General features: G+C 46.1%; 1 pseudogene; it reads right to left on the bottom strand.

Moving 5' to 3' along the window:
• Positions 7,961-8,571, bottom strand: LOC103628858 (transcription termination factor MTEF1, chloroplastic-like; annotated as a pseudogene).

Below are 10,013 nucleotides of genomic sequence, written 5' to 3'. Positions count from 1 at the left end.
TGGCCGGAGACATGTGGCTGGTGGTGGGATGAGGTGGATAAGAAATGGATGATGATTGTGCGTGTGCGTGCCGATGGCAGCACGATAGATGGCGGCTGCGCTGGGGCCTGAGGATTGGCTGTGGACTGTGGTTGAGGAAGTGAATACGGAAAAAAAAATGTGAAGCAACTGTCTCTGTTCCACGTTGACATCAGTCAAATTTTTTGTAGCCTGAACCCACTTTCAATTGGGGAAAATGCAACTGCAAGTTTCTGCTGGCGAATGGAGAGGAAGAAACGCAGAATTGAGTTGTCAAACAGGCTTGGCTTGATCCAAGCTTCGTACGGAGTATCTGCCATTGCTGGGACATCGGTATCAATATCAATAGTATAGCGTACCTTAATTGCGAATTCTCGTGTTTTCTGTTTCTCTCTGTATTGTGATGATTAGGACCATATGTTCACTGAAAACTGAATTCCGATGTTTTGACATAGCTGCTGCAAGTTCTTCGCTTAAAAAATCATAATACAGTTACTGCCACTGCGACTGCGACTGAGACTGACACATCTACTTTTATGTTGTGGATGGGTTTAAATTTTTATGCCAACTCATCATATGCACTAACTTGTCATAATGGTAAATACGAATCAAATTCAGATAAAACTATCACTCCATCAGTGCGTGTGTGTGCACGCGAGTGCCTCCGTCCACCCCCAGCTCCATCCATCAGTACTAGTTTGGAAACTCAAATCCCCTTCAGGATTGAAGGAGATTGGAGTGAAAACTAGTTCATTTTCACCTTAATCTCCTTCAATCCCGAAGAAGATTTGAGGTTTCCAAAGTAATCCACAGTCTATTTATGTGGACTGGATGTAAGGGACTATTTGTGTGAATGGCGCTGAAGCTCGTGTTCCGAACATGTCAGAGTCTCATAGTTGCACATTGGCATTCTATTTCTAGCACAAAATGTCAATCACTTTGGGTAAAATTCGATTAACATGACACAAAACGACATTTTTCTTGGATAGCCTTAGAGGGCGTTTAGTTTTTATGGACTAATTTTTAGGCCTCTTGTTTTTGAGACTAAAGATTAGTCACTTCATTCTAGTCTTATTTAGTCTCTAAATTGTTAAATGACGGGGACTAAAACAATAACTAAATTGCTTTAGTCTCTAGTCCCTCAAGGAATGACTAAAAGAGACTAAAGCATATTAATTTCACTTTTTGCCCCTCATTTATTTCAGTTACGCTAATTGCGACATAATACTAGAGAGATTTTGGTCTTCTTATGATTCATTTAATGTGCTCTGAATACTTTTAGTCCCTACAACCAAACAAGATAGAGACTAAACTTGAGTCCCATAACTACACTTTAGTTCCTAGAATAAAGGAACCAAACAGTCACTTAGTTTCTCTATTTTATTTCATTTTAGTCACAAAATTGCTAAATACAAAAACTAACACTCTAGTTTAGTTTTTGTATTTGATAGTTTAAGGATTAAAATAGAATAAAATAGAAAGATTACAAATTAGTCCCTGAAAACCAAACACCCCTTAGGAAACCATCATGAACTGTTTTGGATTGAGAAAGCGATGGAATGCACGCAGCATATGGTTAGAGGAAAGGCAGAAGCACTTGATGCAGTGACTTCTGATTACATCCATAACTGAAAGCCCCGATAACTGGTATTCGATGTTCACCTAGCTAAGAATATATTCAAAGACCCATAGTTCGTTGGTGATCATCACAAAAAAAGAACCATGACAGAAACTAACATAAATTTCTAAATCGACCATATCATTATGCATACCAGTAGCATGAGTTGAAGCATGATAAAATTCATCATCTGTATCCAAAACAAAGGTATGTAAAACTGACAGCATCGTGCTTTGGTCATCATAAGTTCCAACTCAGTATACTGAAGAGTTTGTGATCCAAATTCTGCATATGGAGGTTGTGTTGGCGAGCGGAGGGGAGGTCCATCACCGGGAGGCTTGGGCTGGAGCGGAGGTCAAAGAGTGACTTGTTGGATATGTTGATTCTGATCATAGAGCAGATTTGGACAAGAGAAGATCATTGATAGGTTATGTATTCACAGTTAGTGGATGTGCAGTCAGTTGGAGGGTTTGTCTATAACCCATAGTTGCTTTGTTTAGTACAGAGGCAGAGTATGTTGTAGCTTGTGATGCTAGCAAGAAGACCGTTTAGTTGAAAGGTATATATGCTAAGTTTTGTAAAGATACATCTTGTATTACATTGTTTTGTGACAGTCAGAGTGCTATTTGCCTTACAAAGGATCAAATGTTTCATGAGAGTACAAAGCACATTGACATTAAGTATCATATATCCAAAAATAGTTGTAAAAGGTAAATTGAGGGTTTGCAAGATCAGTACACACTTTAATCCAACTGACATGATGACTAAACATGTTCCTAGGGCTAAGTTTGAGCTTTGCTCGAACTTAGTTGGTATAATTGTTTAGCCCTAGTGACTATGTTGGCACTAGCAATTTGTTCCTTCTATTATTCATAAAGTTGATTACAAGTTTTGGCTACAAGATGGAAATTGTTGAATTTGTGATCCAAATCCTACATATGGAGACCAGTCAACGGAAGGCTTGGGCCGGACTCTAATTAGGGTTTGCTGCGAGTCATTATTATTCATCCTCTTGTTAACCGTCGTCTACGTACAGCGCTCCGTAAACACTCCATGTATAGTGAATATTTTGTCTGGTGATTGTAGCACGCAAAATCACATTTTTGTGATTTACATTTGAGATAAAACGACTTCTAATTATGAATTCATTCCATTATAAATTACATCTAGTTTAAACAAATAATAACAATAAGAGTTCGATATTCAAAACTTAAATTCAAATCTTCGAACTAAAGGTTGGAACCATAAATAAAGAATGACTTTCTATCTATTTATTATTCCCTTTTACATATAAAATCACTCTTTAAAAATAGTCAAAATAAAATAACTTATGGGAAAGAATATATGTTAATAGCCATTTTTGAGTAACTTTTACTTTGATGATATATTCAAATATAATGGTTTCATAAAACAAGTAATGTGTGTGCATTTCATATTAGAAACATTACCTAGATAAATAAATAAATAAAGCAACTAAATAAAAAAATTATTAAATATCACTTGCATCTCATGTTGTGTTTTATTGTGATGCATTTATAAATGAGTTTGAAATTTGAAGCTAAAATAGAAAGAAAGAAAAAAAAGAACGAAAAGAATAAAACAATCAACTTTTTGGTCCAATTTCTCTCATCCGACCAACTATCCATTCGTATGTGTTTTCCATTTGTTTATTCCCTTTAGCCGCATATGTCATCATGACATTACAAATTACATAATATAAATTACCTCACTTATTCCACTGATGTGTGGAGCCCATGACCATATCTGCTTCCTTGACGTGCTCTCTTAACAATCTGCTCAAACAAATTTCCGTACGCAACCACCCGATCTCTATCAACAGAACCGCGCTGGACTCGCCCGCGATGCGCGGAGTCCGTTCATGGCGCATGACACCCTCCTGGACGGAAGTCCTTCGCCGCCTAGGTATAAAACCGTGTGCTGGGCTCCTGTCTTCCACCCGGCTGCAACTTGAACAACCGGCGTCAATCACCGTCGATTGCTTCTACACCACGGTGGTCTGGTGGGTCGCTGCGTGGGCTTGCCAGTAGTCCGACGCCCACTCATGCGGGATTGGGAGCTCTCATCAAGTACCTCCGGAAGCCATCAGCCTGACCGCCGGTGCGTTGCTTTTCTGTATTTATGTACTCGTGGCCCAGCGCCTAAATGCTCTAGTGGTTCGTCACCGTATCGCCGTGCGGGGTCATCGGCGCGCGCGAAGCTATTGGATGGCTTTTGTCGTCGGGCTGGTTGGCCAGGCGGGAGACACGAACATAGCTGCCCTAACCTGCTTACCGAGGGCCGGAACATTCAGGTTGGCTCACTGCGAACTCTGCTCTGCCACTGTGGTCGCGCCGGCGAGCTCGTCGTCCGGGGCTGCGCGGGCACTGCCGTATCCAGAGCCAGAGGAAGAAGACCATCCCGCGACCGTCCGATCCTGCGCTAGCTGTTCAAATCGTGATGGGCGGTCGAGATTGAACAGCTCGGGCACTGGCTCGACCCGCTGCGCCTGGGCCGTCTGATCTGGATCTGATGCTTGAAAACCGATCTAGGTAAATTAAAATCTGAAGCGTCAACTATTGATCCAGCGGCCAGCAGTGCATACCGGTTCATGTAGGGCGCGTTTGGATCGTTTCCCAGGCCTGCCTGGCTCGCACCAAACCAGCCAAGTTACAGCTGGCCTGGTTGAGTTCGTCCAGCAGCCCAGTGTTTGGTTACTTGGTCAAGTCGATTCTGGCTGCATAGAGTCTATGTTTGGTTGCTTGTATGAGATGCGGATTCAAATTGCAGATGCAAGCACATGGACGTTTGGTTGGCTGCATGCATGTTGTTAAAGTCACCTCTTGCATACATCGGTAAGGTTACCCCCACAGACCAAGAGGGGATCAAACAGCTAATGTAACCATTATTACATCAATTTGGAAACTAAAATTGTAATGATTAAAGCTTGCACTAATATTACAACACCTCCTGCATATATTATTACATCTTTAATTGTAATAGCACTAGCTTTGTTCCTAAGAAGTACTGGAACTTCCTGTTGTTTGTCCTCATTGTCGTGACCATTGAAAGCTGTCATCGCTTCTTCTCTTGAATTGTATCTTTTGTAGCAAGCTCCTTTGAAACCATTTACTTGAGCATGGCAAGCTTCCCAGGAAGAGTAGACACCAGTTTGACGGCCAACATGTACTAAACCTTTGGTTGTGGCCTACTACATGTAGAAACATTGCAACTTGCTCTTCTATAGAACTGTGTATGGTGTCCCTTAGCAAGCTTCTATCCCTAAACAGGTTACACAAGTTGAAAAATGGAGCTCTTCGCATGCGCAGCATGCTAATACATTCTACATCATTACAATTGTAAATTTTGTTCAGATTTGCTTGCCTTTCCTCATCCATAGCACTTAACGGGCCATATGTGATTTGAGGACGTGCAGCTTGTGCTACCCTAAACCTACTCATGAAGTATGCATAAATAACAGCAACAAAAGCAGCCGCTTGATTGACAAGCATTGTTCTCTGATCCACGGGTGCCATCTAATACATAGCAAGATTGGAAATTGCATGGCTCAGAACATGTGCTCACATAAAAAATGAAACATCAATGACTAAGACATGTGCTCAGAAAACAAATTGAAACATCAATGACTAGGACATGTGCTCAGATAACAAAATGAAACATCAGGAAGGGACATGAATCATATGCAAAGTTTCAACCCTAATCCACAGGGAATCACAAGATCTAGGGCGCCTTCGAGGTTACCTGCGCTTTTTTGTCAAGAACCCTAACCGAGATGACCACGAACCCTAACCAGATTCCAATAGATCGAGGGAAAGGGGAAACACAAAAAATGTTAGTAGCCACCACAGATCTTGCAAATCCAGAAAACGAAGGAGGAAATAGCACAAAACATCACCTGCTCTCACCGGGAGAAAGAAAGGAGGAGAGGAAGAAGAAGGGACGACAGAGGGCTGCGATGCCACAGCGGGCTAGAAATACCAGAGATTGGCGCGAAAGGGAGGCGGTAACTCTAGTAGCTTCCCGCGCGAAGGCGGCTGCATGGCGGGAGACAGCTTTCGGAGCGCGCGCTCGCCCGCTCGCGTGCGCGGCCAGCCAGGCCGAGAAGAAACGGGAACTCCTGGCGTGCCGCTGGAGCCAGGCTGGGGAGGGGGTTTTGCACGAGCGGATGCAGCGTCTGGATGCAGTGCAGGCAACCAAACAGCCGGATATTGGATCCCATGGGCCAGGTTGGGCCAAAACCAGGCAACCAAACGCGCCCGTAGTGTCTGATCTGATCTTGGCGGTCAGATATAGATCTAACGGCCAGAAAACCATCCGTGCCCCTTTGACCGCGCTAAAGTGCAAATAAGCCCCTCGGTTTCCAAAGAAACAACCCGCCATCCCTCAATAGTATAAGTATTTCACAATTAAGTCCCTGGAATCAGCAAATGAACCCCTGGGATCTATTTTGAGGTATAAAATTTAAGTAAAAATGATTAGAAAACTTGTAAACCCCATAATCTACTCATTTTAATTCCAATTTGATCCATTCGAATTGTGTTGGACTCATGCTAATATTACCTACACCATAGTAACCTTATTTTATCATGTCACATGTTCTCAAAAATAAATAATTAATTTGTCCAACCTATGGCTATTGAATCGACATGTTTAATGTGAGTTAATATAGGATTTTTAATTATGATCATCTACTGGAATATGATTCTGTTGTAACTAAGATTGAAAGTTAAGTTAGTTACATATTTTCTCACAAGATTTATTTTAATCACCATAATATATAGTTTTATTGATTAATCACTTAGAACCTGGTAAAACCATATCTTCTTAACCATAACTCCTATTTTAGTAGTTCTCGATCCCACGATCTCGTAGCGACGCGTAGATCATTATTATACAGTTTATCCTTATGTTTGGTGTGATGTTAATTTTGCCTATACACTACTTGTTTGTATTGCTACGACTAGCGTGAGGTCACGAGTCACCTGAAGATCATCCTGTTACCTGGAATCTCAAGTCCCAGGCAAGTTGTGCCCTTGATCACTTCTTTTTACCCAGCCATGTTCTGATTAATCATAATGATCTGCATAGGTTAATTTTGATGGGACCCAATAGGTTACCCTAGTTTGTCTATCTTTATACCTTGTTTACCACTGAACTTTTTGGGTAGTACTTGCTAGTGCTTTATGTGGTTTTGGGTATGAAGGTACATTATTCATGATCACACTTTTATTATATGTTTATTATTACTGTTCATGATAAGATCATTATGTTAATTGGAACATGGAGCGACCACCCGGGAAAACAGTGCTACCACAAGGGTTTAATGGGACGCCCTTGGCCGATTAATTAGGAAAGCTAGTGGAAGACTACCTTACCCGAAAGGGGCAAGGGCAGTAGGGGAGTGGTCAGTGTAGGGAGGCCCTCGGGAGGATTTTGCTGCGATGGCGGTCCTGCAAGGGATTCCTGCATTGGAGCTTCCTATAAACTGTAGCGGGTTTTCTGAAGCTAGTGGAACTTTGTAAAGGCCTCGTAGTGTTACCCTGCCTCGCCTCCTCGGTAGAGGTGTATGGGAAGTCGCGATCCCTTGGCAGATGGGTAACATGACTTGTGGGTAAAGATGCGCAACCTCTGTAGAGTGTAAAACTGGTATACTAGCCGTGCTCACGGTCATGAGCAGCTCGGACCCTCACATGATTAATTTATGGAACTTAAATTCAATTTGTCATATGCATTGCATCGCAGGTGGTGTTGTTACTTCTGTTCTACTATTTAATTGGGTTGGTATTTACTTATACTTAGTAACTGCTAATAAAATTTTGACCAACTTTAAAAGCAATGCTCAGCTTCAACCATCCTCTTTGGTAAGCCTTACACTTCACATGAGCTCCCACCTTTGGCGAGTTCATGCACATTATTCCCCACAACTTGTTGAGCGATGAACGTATGTGAGCTCACTCTTGCTGTCTCACACCCCCCCCACAGGTCAAGAACAGGTACCACAGGATGAGGCGCTTGGAGGATGCTGTGATGTGTTCGTGAGAGATCTAGGCCGTCGTCTCCCAGTCAACTTTGGGTTGCTGGACCGTTGTCTCCTTATAATGTAATTATTTATTTATTTTGTATAGAACTCCTGTTATATAGTAAAGATGTGACATTCGATCCTGTGCCATGATTCATCATATGTGTGAGACTTGGTCCCAGCACACCTGGTGATTATGTTCGCGCCCGGGTCTTGGTGCCCAGAAATCCGGGTGTGACAGTGATGCCCGTAGTTTTTCCCTTAGCTTTGAAAGGTTTTTCACTTTTTTCTGCTGTTTATGCTAACAGTTTCTGCATTTCTTGAGGTATGAATCAAGTACAGAGTTGCAGTCTTGCAGAGTGCAAATCAGGGTATCCGAATAAAGTTAAGACACAAGAGTGGCATGCACGATACAACTGCAGTTGTTGCCCATATAGACTGTTTGCTGGAATCACTTCATGGTACGCCTAAGATGATTATCTTCCCATTGCAAGCAGATGCGTATGCATCGGCAAGGCTAGGAAGAACATCCTTATGAGGATGTACATACTTGGAGCAGAACACGCTATCACTAAGTGGGGGCATCGAGAAGAAGCTATGATCTTTTGGAACCAATCCTTTCTCTCGGAGCACCTTCATCACATAATGTCGGGGCACCAGCCGGCGTTCCAGACTATACAACAGCATTGAAGGCCTGCCCTGAATGTACTTGGTATCGACTCCGACCGCATTGGTCAGGAACTCACAGACGCGCTGAATCTTCTCATTGGAGAACGTTAGCACCAACGGGTTCTTTTGCACCATTCTGGCAACCTCGACTTCTGAGCACCCGAGAATCTTGGCCATCATGTTGAGCTTAGAGGCCATGGTCTCCTGGCCGAGGCATGCCACGACGAACACAACCTGTCTGTCGGCGTTTCGAGACCGGGGGGTCCCTAAGCCGACGAGTGAGTGTGCTGCGTGCCCCAGCCCAGATGGGTCGAGCGCGTGGGCGAGCGCGAAGGGGGGAGAGGCGAGGTGGCCGGAGTCGGGCGTGAGAGAGGTGGAAATCCCGCGGCCTTCGTGTTCGTCCCGCGCCCAGGTCGGGTGCGCTTGTAGTAGGGGGGTTACAAGCGTCCACGCGGGTGAGGGAAGCGAGCGGCCCCAAGAGAGCGCCTGTCCCGTCCTCGGTCCCGCGCGGCCAACCTTCTCTGAGAAGGCCCTGGTCCTTCCTTTTATAGGCGTAAGGAGAGGATCCAGGTGTACAATGGGGGTGTAGCAGAGTGCTACGTGTCTAGCGGAGAGAGAGCTAGCGCCCTAAGTACATGCCAATGTGGCAGCCGGAGAGATCTTGGCACCCTGCTGGCGTGATGTCGTGGCTGTCGGAGGAGCAACGGAGCCTGGTGGAGGGACAGCTGTCGGGGCGGTCGAGTCCTTGCTGACGTCCCCCTGCTTCCGTAAGAGAGCTGAGAGCCGCCGTCGTCACAGAGCTTGTGGGGCGCCATCATTGCCCATCTGGCGGAGCTAGCCAGATGGGACACCGGTCTTGTTCTCTGTGACCCGAGTCGGCTCGGGGTAGGATGATGATGACGCTCCCTGTTGACGTGGCGGGCCCGCGTCCGAGGTCGGGCGACGTGGGGGCTCCTCCGAAGCTGAGGTCGAGTCTGTCTTCTGTTGCCGAGGCCGAGCCCGAGCCCCTGGGTCGGGCGAGGCGGAGATCGTTTGGCAGAGGCCAGGGCGGAGTCCGAGCCCTGGGGTCGGGCGAAGCGGAGTTCGTCGTCTTCTGGGGCTGAGCCCGAGTCCGAGCCCTGGGGTCGGGCGGAGCGGAGTTCGCCGTCTTCCGGGTCTTAGCCCGAGTCCGAGCCCTGGGGTCGGGCGGAGCGGAGTTCTCCGTCTTCTGGGGCTGAGCCCGAGTCCGAGCCCTGGGGTCGGGCGGAGTGGAGTTCGTCGTCTTCTGGGGCTGAGCCCGAGTCCGAGCCCTGGGGTCGGGCGGAGCGGAGTTCGCCGTCTTCCGGGTCTTAGCCCGAGTCCGAGCCCTGGGGTCGGGCGGAGCGGAGTTCGCCGTCTTCCGGGTCTTAGCCCGAGTCCGAGCCCTGGGGTCGGGCAGAGCGGAGTTCGCCGTCTTCCGGGTCTTAGCCCGAGTCCGAGCCCTAGGGTCGGGCGGAGCGGAGTTTCCTATGGCGCCTTTGGCAAGACCTGACTGCCTGTCAGACTCACTCTGTCGTGTGGCACTGCAGTCGGAGTGGCGCAGGCGGCGCTGTCCTTCTGTCAGACCGGTCAGTGGAGCGGCGGAGTGACGGCGGTCACTTCGGCTCTGCCGGGGGGGCGCGCGTCAGGATAGAGGTGTCAGGCCACCTTTGC

This window comes from Zea mays, chromosome 5, assembly GCF_902167145.1.
Source record: "Zea mays cultivar B73 chromosome 5, Zm-B73-REFERENCE-NAM-5.0, whole genome shotgun sequence".
Classification (NCBI taxonomy): Eukaryota; Viridiplantae; Streptophyta; class Magnoliopsida; order Poales; family Poaceae; genus Zea; species Zea mays.
Note: the sequence above shows the minus strand (reverse complement) of the source record. Positions and strands in the feature narration are given on the sequence as shown.